The following is a 13,732-nucleotide window of genomic DNA, read 5'->3' on the forward strand; positions in this document are numbered from 1 at the left end:
TATTTTGAAAGTGTAAATGATGGAAATAAAATCTAACTTTTGTTGACATATTATAAGAATGTCTAATCTGTAATTTGATGCCTTTTTGGAGATTTTTCCATCTTGCCTTGGCTTCTTTATGCACATTAATACAAATGTTTAGCTGGGGTGCCCAAACTTTCGATCCCCACTGTATGTATATATATATATATATATATATATATACAGTATCTCACAGAAGTGAGTACACCTCTCACATTTTTGTAAATATTTTATTATATCTTTTCATGTGACAACACTGAAGAGATGACACTTTGTTACAATGTAAAGTAGTGAGTGTACAGCTTGTATAACAGTGTAAGTTTGCTGTCCCCTCAAAATAACTCAACACACAGCCATTAATGTCTAAATTGCTGGCAACAAAAGAGTACACCCCTAAGTGAAAATGTCCAAATTGGGCCCAAAGTGTCAATATTTTGTGTGGTCACCATTATTTTCCAGCACTGCTTTACCCCTCTTGGGCATGAAGTTCACCAGAGATTCACAGGTTGCCAGTGGAGTCCTCTTCCACTCCTCCATGATGACATCACAGAGCTGGTGGATGTTAGAGACCTTGCACTCCTCTACCTTCCATTTGAGGATGCCCCACAGATGCTCAATAGGGTTTAGGTCTGGACACATGATTGGTCAGTCCATCACCTTTACCCTCAACTTCTTTAGCAAGGCAGTGGTCATCTTGGAGGTGTGATTGGGGTCGTTATGTTGGAATACTGCCCTGCGGCCCAGTCTCCGAAGGGAGGGGATCATGCTGTGCTATGTCACAGTACATGTTGGCATTCATGGTTCCCTCAATGTACTGTATCTCCCCAGTGCCGGCAGCACTCATGCAGCCCCAGACCATGACACTCGCACAACCATGCTTGACTGTAGGCAAGACACACTTGTCTTTGTACTCCTCACCTGGTTGCCGCCACACACACTTGACACCATCTGAACCAAATAAGTTTATATTGGTCTCATCAGACCACACTACAATGTTCCAGTAATCCATGTCCTTAGTCTGCTTGTCTTCAGCAAACTGTTTGCGGACTTTCTGGTGTATCATCTTTAGAAGAGGCTTCCTTCTGGGATGACAGCCATGCAGACCAATTGATGCAGTGTGCGGCGTATGGTCTGAGTACTGACATGCTGACCCCCCACCCCTTCAACCTCTACAGCAATATGTCTATTTCCCAAAGACAACCTCTGAATATGACGTTAGCACGTGCACTCAGCTTCTTTGGTCGACCATGGTGAGACCTGTTCTGAGTGGAATCTGTCCTGTTAAACTGCTGTATGGTCTTGGCCACTGTGCTGCAGCTCAGTTTCAGGGTCTTCTTATAGCCTAGGCCATCTTTATGTAGAGCAACAATTCTTTTTTTCAGATTCTCAGAGTTCTTTGCCATAAGGTGCCATGTTGAAATTCCAGTGACCAGTATGAGAGAGTGAGAGTGATAACAACAAATTTAACACACCTGCTCCCCATTCACACCTGAGACCTTGTAACATTAACGAGTCACATGACACCAGGGAGGGAAAATAGCTAATTGTGCTCAGTAAGCTAATCAAAGTAACAGGGAACAGATGAACTACTGCAACCAGCATGTAACATTAACCCTAAGCACATAGGTGCATACCAGTATAGAAATAATACAAGATTTATATAAGAAGAGATTAATACAAGTGCATACATCTAATAGACAAACAGGTAAATATAATAGGAGTCCTAGTGGAATTTTGCACATACTGTATACTTGGGTAAATATAGTTATGAAGAGAGATACCTAAAGATGAATGTTGAAGCAAAGTCCAGTTGCAGGACCCCTGAGGATGATATGGGGACAGCCTTTGTGTCAATGGGCTGAAGATAAGGTCAGTGGTAGTGGGGAGGGGGGGTTGGATGGGTCGAAATACTCCAACTGTTGTCAAATGAGCCTGGAACTTGGGGTGGTTGCCATCTTTTTGTATAGCTTGTTTGCTGATTTGGTGTTGGACCTTAGAAAGGCTGCTCTACATTATATACAACATAGTCCCATATAATCATTTTGCAAAAAAAGTATTTTAAGATGTAGACTTTTTCCATCTTTATCACATTTTTATTTTCAAAATCACAAACAACACTGTAACTATATTATCAATTCTTGCTAAGTATAAGCAACCAGTTGTTTCACCTTAAAAACAGCACCAGTCTTTGTGCCTCTCTAGCTATTTATATACAAGTATTGGATAAAGAGACTCTGAGGTCTCCTTAGGCTTAACTTCAATCCAGGGCAATGAGCTACCAGCCCCTGCGACTCTAAATGGTTAACCACATGACTGCTCTCCAGTTTAAAGATCACAGTAGCAGCTCTAAGCCACTAATCCTTTGGCAGTATTAAAATAAACACGTTTAAAGGAATAACACTCCAGTGCAAAGGAACCCCAGTTCCACTGTTTGCTTCATCCCTTTAAAAAACAGTACCTGAAGTTTAAAGAAAACTTTAGAAACAACCCCCAAAAAAAAAAACATTGGGGATGCAGCCACCTAATTAGTCAAAGTTACATGTTTTTGCAGTTTGTTAGTAATTCACACTGCAATGTATGCAAAATTTATTCTAAGCACATCCATATTGAACAACTGTCTGAAGTGTCCAGACACAGAGCAATGTCAAGAACTCATGATTTCATGCTGGTTTCCACAAAAGAGTCATAGATTTAAGCAAAACATTATAAATTTGTTGGTAGAATTCATATTCTAAGCCAATCCAGCAAAAAATATCAGTGCTTTAAATAGTATTCATTATACGTTTTGTTCTGCTATGCTGGAAATTTCCAATGTGCCTAATTAAGAATGTTCAAATTTGTTTGTTACCATGTGAGAACAGTAGAAATAATGTAATCATGTCTGTGAATGCTCCATAGTTAAGGGGACACTCTGTTCAAAAGTGTTATTTCAGTTTTTAGTCAACAGAGTTAAATTACCTAACAGTTCATAATATATCTCAGGGACTCTGGTCATGCAATCCAAGATATGCACACCTTCTAAACCATGGGCAAGGGATCCTTCTTCTTTCCCTGTTGATTTTTTATTTTACATATAAGAAAGAGTTCAACACGAGGAGTGGTAGCACCCAAAGGTGGCGAGGATACCCAAAAATCTACTGAAGCTAAGAATAGGGCCAGGAATTACGGCACAGTGATCTCATTGATAAAGACCATTGGAAGTCAGTATGGTTTGTTTATTATCATCCTGCCCAGATTTACAGCATCAAATGTGTTGCAGCGTTAGCGCTATAGTAGTCTCGAAATCAAGATGCTAAAATTACTAATTTTCCATAATTGATTGTTGCCAACAGTGATAATCCAGAAAGTACAATAATTTGTAGATTGTCTGAACACTTTCACCCAAGTAAAAAAAACATATAACTTTATAGATTACATTTCCCAGTGGCTCCTGCCCCATTGGCAGTCAGTATGGTTTGTTTATTATCAGTCTGCCCAGCTTTACAGCATCAAATGTGTTGCAACGTTACGTTATAGTAGTCTTGTAATTAAGATGCTAAAATTACTAATTTTCCACAATTGATTGTTGCCAACAGTGATAATGCAGAAAGTACAATAATTTGTAGATCGTCTGAACACTTTCACCCAAGTAATAAAAACATATAACTTTATGGATTACATTCCCCTGTGGCTCCTGCCCCATATGTGTAAACACACACACATATTTAAATACAGTATACTGTATTTACAGTTTAGTTTGGCTTTCAATGGTTTGTCTTAAACCTTTTCTTGGCCATTTTTGCTAGACAGCTTGGTCTGTTAAAAGAAATTGAACAAAAACAGACTTACTGGCCAAATTACCAAGTGAAAAAAGGGAAGAATAAGGAATGCAGGTACAGCATTCATGGATTGGAAAGCTTCAATGTATTAAATTTTTGCTTTTGAACTTAGATACGCTTTACTATTCATTGGATGTATTGTGCTCCCAGCAATATTTATTGATGTTATGCCATGCCCCTTCCTATTTCTAAACCACAGTCATTCAACTGTCAAATGCTAGAACCTCTAGAACCTACTAAAGTCAAGTCAGATACATTTCAGTGTGATAGAGATTATAATAAGAGCTACTCCTAAGGTGTGCTCATATATTAAAAAGAAATAAAAGGTTAAAAACACTCAAAATAAATAGTATTTTTTATATGATGCCACTGATAAATCGGAATGCCCTATACAGTGATCTGCACTTTATCCATGTGGGCCTAGAGCCTTTTTCTTTTTATTCACTGTCCTACTAAGTGATATGTAGTTACATGATTAGTCTGTCTGAAAAAAGACAAAAGTCCATTCAATTCAACCATTTAAAAAAAAAAGTTATAATCCTACACCCACAGTTGATCCAGAGGAAGTAAAAAACCCCAGCAAAACATGATCCAATTTGCTCCTGCAGGAGAAAAAATTCCTTCCTGATCCCCCGAGAGGCAATCGGATATTCCCTGGATCAACTTTACCTATAAATAGTAACCAGTTATATTCTGTGTATCCAAGAAAGAATCCAGGCCTTTTTTAAAGCAGTCCACTGAGTTGACCAGAACCAACTCTTGAGGGAGTCTATTCCACATTTTCACAGCTCATACTGTGTAGAAACCTTTCTGTGCTTGGAGACTTCTTTTCCTCCAGACGTAAAGAGTCCCCCTTGTCCTCTGTGATTACACACTTTACGTCTGGAGGAAAAGAAAGTTAATCTCCAAACACAGAAAGGTTTCTTCAGTGAGAGCTGTGAAAATGTGGAATAGACTCCCTCAAGAGTTGGTTCTGGCCAGCTCAGTGGATTGCTTTAAAAAAGGCCTGGATTGTATCTTAGATACACAGAATATAACTGGATACTAACATTTATAGGTAAAGTTGATCCAGGGAATCCGATTGCCTCTCGGGGGATCAGGAAGGAAATTTTTTTTTCCCAGCATGAGCAAATTGGATCATGCTTTGCTGGGTTTTTTTGCCTTCCTCTGGATCAGCTGTGTGTATGGGAGTGTAACTTTTTTTTTTTTCTGTGGTTGAACTGGATGGACTTTTGTCTTTTTTCAGCCAGACTAACTATGTAACTATGACCTCAGGGTGAATAGCTCTACACTGAGTTCACTATATGAACCACTGATGTATTTATACATGTTGGTCATATCCCCCCTTAATCTCCTCTTCTCAAGAGAGAATAAATTCAGTTCCTCTAATCTTTCCTCATAGCTGAGCTGCTCCATGCTTCTTGTCAGTTTGTTTGCCCTTCTCTGTACTTTCTCCAGTTCCCCAATGTTCTGTTTGTGAATTGGTGCCCAAAATTGTACTGCATATTCCATATTCCATACTAATGATTTGTATAGGAGTAAAATGATATCTCTCTCTGGAGTCTATACCTCTTTTAATACAAGAGAGGATTGTGCTTGTTTTAGAAACCGCAGATTGGCATTGCATGCCATTATTAAGCTTGTGATCTGCCAGAACTCCCAGATCCTTCTCCACCATTGATTCTCCCAGTTGTACTCCCCCTAGCATGTATGATGAATGCATATTCTTAGCCCCCAAGTGCATAACCTTACATTTATCAACATTAAACCTCATTTGCCACATAGTTTCCAAATTAAACAGTGCACTGAGGTCGGCTTGTAAATTGGAGACATCCTGTAAGGACGTTATTCCACTGCACGGCTTGGTGTCATCTGCAAACGCTGAAATGTTATTTATAGTCCCGGACCCTATATCCTTTATAAATATATTAAAAAGTAAGGTTCCCAACACTGAACCTTGGGGTACACCACTGACAACCCTAGACCATTCAGAGTATAAACCATTAACCACTACTCTCCATTTACTTACGGATTTTTCCAAGGCTGTAGACTTTACCTTACACATTAGCCATGTGTGGGGAACTGTGTCAAATGCTTTTTCAAAATCCAAGTATATAAGTCCACCATCACCCCTCTGTCCAAGGTTTTGCTCACCTCCTCATGAAAAGAAATCAGATTTGTTTGACAACTTCTGTCTTTCATGAATCCATGCTGTTTGTTGCTTATAATATTTTTCCAGCAAGAACTCATCCGTGTGGTCTTTTATTAAACTCTCCAGTATTTTCCCAATTATAGAAGTTAAACTAACAGGTCTATAATTACTTGGTAAAGATTTTGACACCTTTTTAAATATTGGCACCACATTGGCCTTACGCCAATCCAGTGGTACTATGCCATTCATTAAAGAGTCCCTAAAAATTAGAAACAATGGCTTTGAAATGGCAGAGCTCAATTCTTTAAGGACCCGTGGGTGTATGCCATCCAGTCCAGGGTCTTTATTCACATTTATTCTGTCTAAATATTTTTGGATCCTATCAATTGTGAGCCAATGTGGATCATCTGGAGATGTTTCAATATCATGCCCATTATAGACAAGAGCTCCCCCATGCTCCTTTATATACACAGAGCTGAAGAAGGTATTAAATAAATGTGCCTTCTCTTTGTCCCCAGTCACCCACTCTAGATTATTTTGTAAAGGGACTACATGCTTGGACCGGACCTTTTTACTATTAATTAATTCATTTTTTGGGGTTGGTCCTACTATCTTTTGCAGTCTGTCATTCGTTTTCAATTTTTGCGGCCTTTATTTCCTTTTTGCATATTCTGTTATATTCTTTGGAACTCTTAAACGATGATACCATTCCTTCATTTTTATATTTAATAAAAGCTCTTTTCTTATTATCTATGGCTTTTTTAACTTAGGCTGTAAGCCACATAGGTTTGATTTTTCACCTTTTTAAACTTGTTGCCCATGGGATTATATTTTGCAGTGTGTTCACATACAGTCTTTTTGAAGAACTCCCATTTCTGTGTTGTGTTCATTGATGCCAATATTCCCTCCCAGTCAAAGTCTTGAAGAGCAGCTCTCAGCCTTTGAAAATTAGCTCTCTTAAAATTGAGCGTTTTTATTTTTCATGTATGTGCTTGCTGTTTACAGCTAACAATAAATGAAATCATGTTATGGTCACTGCTACCCAGCTGTTCTTTTATATGGACATTCATAATAAGCTCTGCATGGTTTGAGATTACCATATCCAGCAGAGCATCGTTCCTAGTTGAGTCCTTTATGAACTGTACCATAAAATAGGTTTAAAAAATGTTTCCCTTTAACTGTTTCTGCAGTACCATTACTCCAGTCAATTTCAAGTCAAGTCAATTGTTTTGATCTATATTCCAAAATTATTTGACTTTTCTACTAACTCTACTAACTCAATAACATACATAAAATTGTTCTGTATTAGGTTTAAAAATATTTGCCCTTTAACTGATCCTGCAGTACCATTACTCCAGTCAATTTCCAGGTAGTTAAAATCCCCCATTATCACTGTCCCAGCCCTTGCAGCCCTTTTGATCTGTGCAAGGAGCTGAGTCTCCACCTCCTCATTAACACTGGGAGGCCTATAACAAACTCCAATAATTACCTTTGTAGTACACACCCCCATGTGTAGTTCCACCCATAATGCTTCAGCCTCATCACACTCTCCATCAACTAGGTCCTCTTTCACACTCGCACTGAGATCACTTCTCACATAGGAAAGGTGGTGGTATCTGTCTCTATTTACCCTGTGTCTCTGAAAGAGAACATAGCCAGGAATATTAATGGCCCAGTCATGCAAAGAATGAAGCCAAGATTCAGCAATACCAATTAAATCATAGTTCTGTTCATGCACGAAAGCTTCCAACTCACCTATTTTGCTTGGCAGACTTCTGGCATTGGTGAACAAACACTTTAATTCATTGACACCCTGTGCACACATATTTTGCATATTTTTTATTTTCATACAAATGGTACCAATTCCACTGGTTGTTTGTAATATGGGAACCTTCTTATCATCTGCCATAGCCCTCCCCCCATCCTTCCCCATTCCACCCACCAATAAGTACTGACCCCTGTCTGATCTGTCTACCCCGTTATAATCTAATTCCCCCCTCTCCCCTCGAGTTTAAATACTCCTCCAGCCTCCCATAAACCTCTCCCCCAGCATAGCAGACCCCGTTCCATTTAGGTGCAAATGACCTCCAGCATATAGGTTGCACCTCAATAAAAAGTCAGCCCAGTGCTCTAGAAACCCAAATCCTTCCCTCTTACACCAGGTCTTTAGCCATGCATTCAGTTCTGTAATTTCCTCCTGTCTTTCCTGAGTTGTGCATGGTACAGGTAATATTTCAGAGAATATCACTTTTGGAGGTCCTTCCATTCAACTTGCAGCCTAGTTCTTTAAATTCATTATTAAGGAGCCTCCACCTTCCATGTATTCTGTCATTGGTTGAAACAGGGACAAAGACAGCTGGTTGATGCCCCTCAATGGTATTTTGGTACCATTCTTGTAATGGTGACACACATCCTAAGGGGGGGAATTGAAATGACACCAGCTAATGACAAAGCAAAAAGCAAATCCCTGTCTGTCTGTTTAGCAGTTTTTAAATGAAGCATTTTTGTAGTGTGAAACTCAAGGAGAATAGGTTTTATTTTTAATCAGCAAAACATGTAGATAAGTGTAAAATAATTTATTTTTAAATGTAACTGCCAAAGCTCAATAGGATGCATTTTGCCATTAGATAAGTTAAACAATTGCACTGGAATGCTAAACTATTGGCACATCTGTTTTGTCCAACCTAAAGAAAATAAATATGGAGGTTGCCTCCTACTGAAAACGCTAGCTTTGACTGACCTAGAAAATGCCATTGAAGTCAGAACTCCTGATCCTCATACTTGTTAGTGATCATTTACTCAGAGAGCTTCAAAGTGATAGGGTTCACACAACAGCCAGCCAATCCATAGACATCTTCAGGGGACCAGTGACAGCTCTTTGAATTTTCTCTTGATAAATGGAGGATATAACGCCCTCCCCCATGGTCATAAAAACATAGAAAAAAGAGGGCAGAAAAACCAAGTGGTCCACTGAGTCCATTCAATTTGTTTTTGGATATTTTTTATTTAAGTAAAGAATTCAGGTTTTACAATCAATTACATATATGGCGTCAATGTACCCAGTATCAGTAAATGGAATACGTATCCTAATAATGAATAATAAAGTTTAAATGTCTCAATAAAAAAAAATTAAGTAGCATCTAAAATCAGTAACAAGTTAGGGGAAATAGAAAGTAAAAACCAAATTAACTTCCAGGAAAAGCAAAAGGGAGAAGAGGGACATGGGGTAGGGAATAGAGGGTGAGGGAAAATAAATTAGTGAGTAACCAGAATGTCACAAATTAACTGCTAGTGACAAGTTATGTTTTTCCCTCATCCAATTACCTGAAAGCGCTCTATAGGAACCATGCATTGTTGTAATTTTTATGTAGGTTTGTGAGGAGAGGACAAGGTTTTCTGTCACAAATTTTTTTTATGCATGTTTTGTATTATTTTTTCTTTAATATCTTTGTGACGGAGGGTAAGCGGGTCAGAACACACAAGGCAGACAGCAAACACTTAAAGCTTTATTAAAACAGACAACAGTCACTCAATGGGGAGTAGTGCAGGGAGAGAGAGTCCACAATACCTGTAGTCCAGCCCCAATTTAAAGTTAAAGTCTCTACAGCAGTTTATAATCCAAACAGGGGGGCGGTGTGAGTCTCTGTAGTAGTTGTAATCCAACAGGGAGGTGGAGTGGGAGTACAAGAACAGTTCAGGGAAAACAGGAGAGAATAAACTCACGGGTCCGACAGGGATGTCCTGGTTCACAGCGGACGGCAACAGGGGCGACCCTGCTCAGCACACAGCAACAGCGGGTGTGCTAGGACTAGCACACAGCCGAGGGCAGTTGAGGCAAAGAGAGCTCGGGCACAGCAGAGGGCAATTCAGGCAGGCAAGGTAATCAGGGCCCACAGCAGAAGGTAGCTCTGGCAGGAAGGAGGTCCGGGCACTCAGCAGAGGGCAGTTCACAGGGTAGCGATCCAGTGACTCACCAGCCAGCAGTGTACAAAGCAAAGTACAGTTCCAAGCATCTCCTAGTTAAGGCTCAGGCAGGAGTAGCCCTCTCCATCATGACTCCAGCTCTCCCAACAAAGAGTTCACATGGGCCTGCAATTGTCCCCACCCCCAACTTCCTGCTAAGAAGTGGCCTGGACTGGTTTTCCCCAGCCACACAGAGCCATGCTGCCTTTGTTATGTATGGAGATACATCCTATTTCCCCTCCCCCCTGTGAGGCCCAGGAACTTCAGACAACACACAAAAAAAGAATATTTCTGTTGTCCGTCACAATCTTTAATACAGATCTGTGTTTGTCTCAGGCATGTTTGAAACCACTTACTGTTGACTGACTCACTTCCTCTGCTGGAAGTCTATTCCAAGCATACTTTCTAAGATTGGTATTGAACTTCCCTCCAGTTGGTTTGAGGTCATATCCCTGTGCTCCTGATCTTGGTTTCATATTTTTATATTGAAAACACTGCCCTCTTGAACCTTATTCACCCCCGTTATGTATTTAAAGGTTTCAATCATGTATCCCCTTTCCCTTCTTTCCTCCAGACTGGTCCCAGCTGTACTTACCTCCATGGGTAATGGGCTGCCAGTGCCCACACATCTGGTATAGTTGTCCGGGGATTTGAAATCCCTGATTTCTTCCTCTTTTTCTGCAGGGATTTCAGAATTATTATTATTATACAGGATTTATATAGCGGCAACAGTTTACTCAGCACTTTACAGCATAAGGGCAGACAGTACAATTACAATACAAATTAATACAGAAGGGATCAGAGGGCTCTGCTTGTTAGAGCTTACAATCTAAGAGGGAGGTTCAATTGATACAAAAGGTATTAATGGTGGGGATGGGCTGGAGAAAATATATGTACAGTCGCTAGGTGGGGCAGGATAGGCCTTTCTGAAGAGATGAGTTTTTAGGGATCGTCTAAAAGTGGACAGAGTAGAAGAGAGTCTGACATATTGGGAAAGGGAGTTCCAGAGGATGGGAGTGGCTCTGGAGAAGTCCTGGTGGTGAGCATGGGAGGAGGTGACAAGGGAGCTAGAAAGCAGTAGGTCTTGGTATGAATAAAGGCAACAATTTGGTTGGTATTTTGAGACCAGTTTAGTAATGTAGCTGGGGGGTAAGGTGTAGATGGCTTTATAAGTTGTTGTAAGTACCTTGAATTTAATTTGTTGGATAGATCAGAATGCTTCTAATTTGGTCAGCACAGGCAAAGAGAATCGTTTTCATACTAACCCTTTATACTTTGGGTGGATGTGACCAGTTGAATGTGCTCCAAGCTTCTTTTACAGTATCTTTTAGAGATTCCAATGACAATTTTCATTTTCACCCCATCTATAAACCCACAATGATGGCTTTACTCTTTCACAGCTGGATTTGTTGTTTTTTTTTTCCAAATTAATATAGTCAGGAGAAATGGCATCAACTTTGCCTTCTAATTTCTGTAGCATCTGGATCAAACAGCATGTTCAGTTAAACATATCTAGCTACTCTAATCACCGAGGGATAGAGAGCCTACATCTTATTCAACTTGCCATAAACCATGCATGAGTGAGATCCGTTTTTTTTCTTCATGGCCTTTAAGCATCTCTATCACTATACTAATGAAAATAAACTACTGTCAGGTATAAAGTGCAAACATGTCCCCACTGTTATGTCAAAATGCAGAGCTTGTCTTACAGGTAAAGTTTTGGAACTTTCAGCTAATGCTGAACTTGTGCTCTTCCTCTCAGCCTTAACCAATATCTCATAGGGCTTCAAGTAATAAGGCAGCTTCATTTAAAGGAAACGTTTAGCCTGGTAAAAGAGAACAGCATAACACAACAAGCTTATGTTAATGTTTAAAACCCATGTAGCTGTAATCATGTAGAATGTATTTCATATCACCAGTGACCAGCAATATTTCCTCATTATATATGCAGGCTCTGCTTCCTTTTTTGCAGCATTACATAATCTATGTGTCTTACTGCCCCATTTCATAATGCAAGCTGACCAACGCATTCAAAACAACATATTTCCTATGTGACTGATATCTTAACTATTTATTTTATTTATTTCAGGTACTTATATAGCGCTGTCAATTTACGCAGCGCTTTACATATATATTGTACATTCACATCAGTCTAGGAGATACATTGATTTCACTTAGCCACTGAGAACTCTGTTTAGTGGCTAAACTACAAATCTGTCATTATACAACAAAAATATGGATGTGCAAGCTTGAATTAATGTAAATGTTACATTAAATTTACCTTCAGTGAATGTTTCTCTTTAACAAATAGCTTACATTGCTATGTCTTATTGAATTTTCAGTCTAGATAATCAAGTCCCAGATAAAAATATAGGCTAACCTCTAGAATAATGCAATCTTGTATTATAGGTAATAGAATCCCATTAGTAAACCATGCCTCATTCAAAAGAGATGTAAGAGGGCCTTAGAAATAAAGATGCATATAATCAGAAAAGGGCTACAAAAATATTTTGTAAAAGCCTTGGTATTCCCGGTAATCTATAGTAAATTGAATTGTCTACAAACAAAGGAAGAACTGTTGCTTCTCTCTCTTGTAGTATGCTGTGCACCTACGTGTGCAACTTCAAAGGACTTGCATCAAATTATTGCACTTGCCAAAGACTTTATTCACATTTCCACCATAAGAAAACAAACAGTAATGGTGCTTATAGATGAACATTGTGAAGGAAACCGTTGCTTTTCTGAATCAGCTGTATGTCTCCACTGTAAGTTTAAGGGGAAAACACAATGCATAAAACCATTACAACCTCATTACTGTCATTGAAGTGTCATTATTTGGAACTACATTAGCTGCCCGAGGGCCTGGGTAGCTTATAATCATATGGAAGGCAACACATCAAGAAATTCTACAGGAAATGCCATGGTATTAGTCCATCACCTAACATGTAACAGAGGTTGTATTGTTCATCCAAAATACAGGAGTAATTTGAGCAAAAATTAAGCAGAAAAATATTTGAATTTGGAATGGCTGTCTCAGAATCCTCAGATCAACTGAGATTCAGTAGTATGAACTAAAGAAATTTGTTAACACAAAGAATTCCAAAACTTCAGACTGGACTATGGCTTTTTAAACGAAGTGTTCAACAAAGACATGAAAGGTTACAATTGTTAGTTGGTTAGTAGTTAAGCAGATTATGTTTTCTTTTTTGGTGCATTTGTGCAGAAATCTTGATTCAAATACTTTTTTCTTACATGTGTAGATGACCGATATTTTGTGTATTGATGTATAACATTTTGAAGCAGTATCTATAGTGGTGCTTGAGCCTAATTCTGAGTTTTCACCTAATTTCTTCTTCACGCTCATGCATTATAAGGCTCAGTTCACACTAGCATTTAAACAGGTGTTTGAGGGGTGTTTTTAACACTCCTCAAAATGCCTATGGAAATGATACTATGGGCAGTAGACAGTGCTTTTTACATTAGCAAAACATGAAGCATTAGTGTCGCGTCAGAATTGAAGCCTCATGTCCAGTCAAGAGGAGTTGAAGCCTTTCATGCCTCCCATTCAAGTCTATGGTGACGCTCCTCAAACGCCTGGCAGGCATTTGCGGGGCGTTAATACCATTAGAGTTTATTATAGGCATTTGTAGTGTGTTTTTAATGCTTGTAAAACGCCTATAAAACACCTCAAAACCATGCATAGGGCATTTGTTGAGTGTTTTTAACGCTTATAGAACTCCCATACGAAAGCTCATTAAATGCCTGTCTAACGCTATAG

This window comes from Staurois parvus, unplaced genomic scaffold, assembly GCF_062004578.1.
Source record: "Staurois parvus isolate SC_StPar_1 unplaced genomic scaffold, SC_StPar_1.0 ptg000361l, whole genome shotgun sequence".
NCBI lineage: Eukaryota > Metazoa > Chordata > Amphibia > Anura > Ranidae > Staurois > Staurois parvus.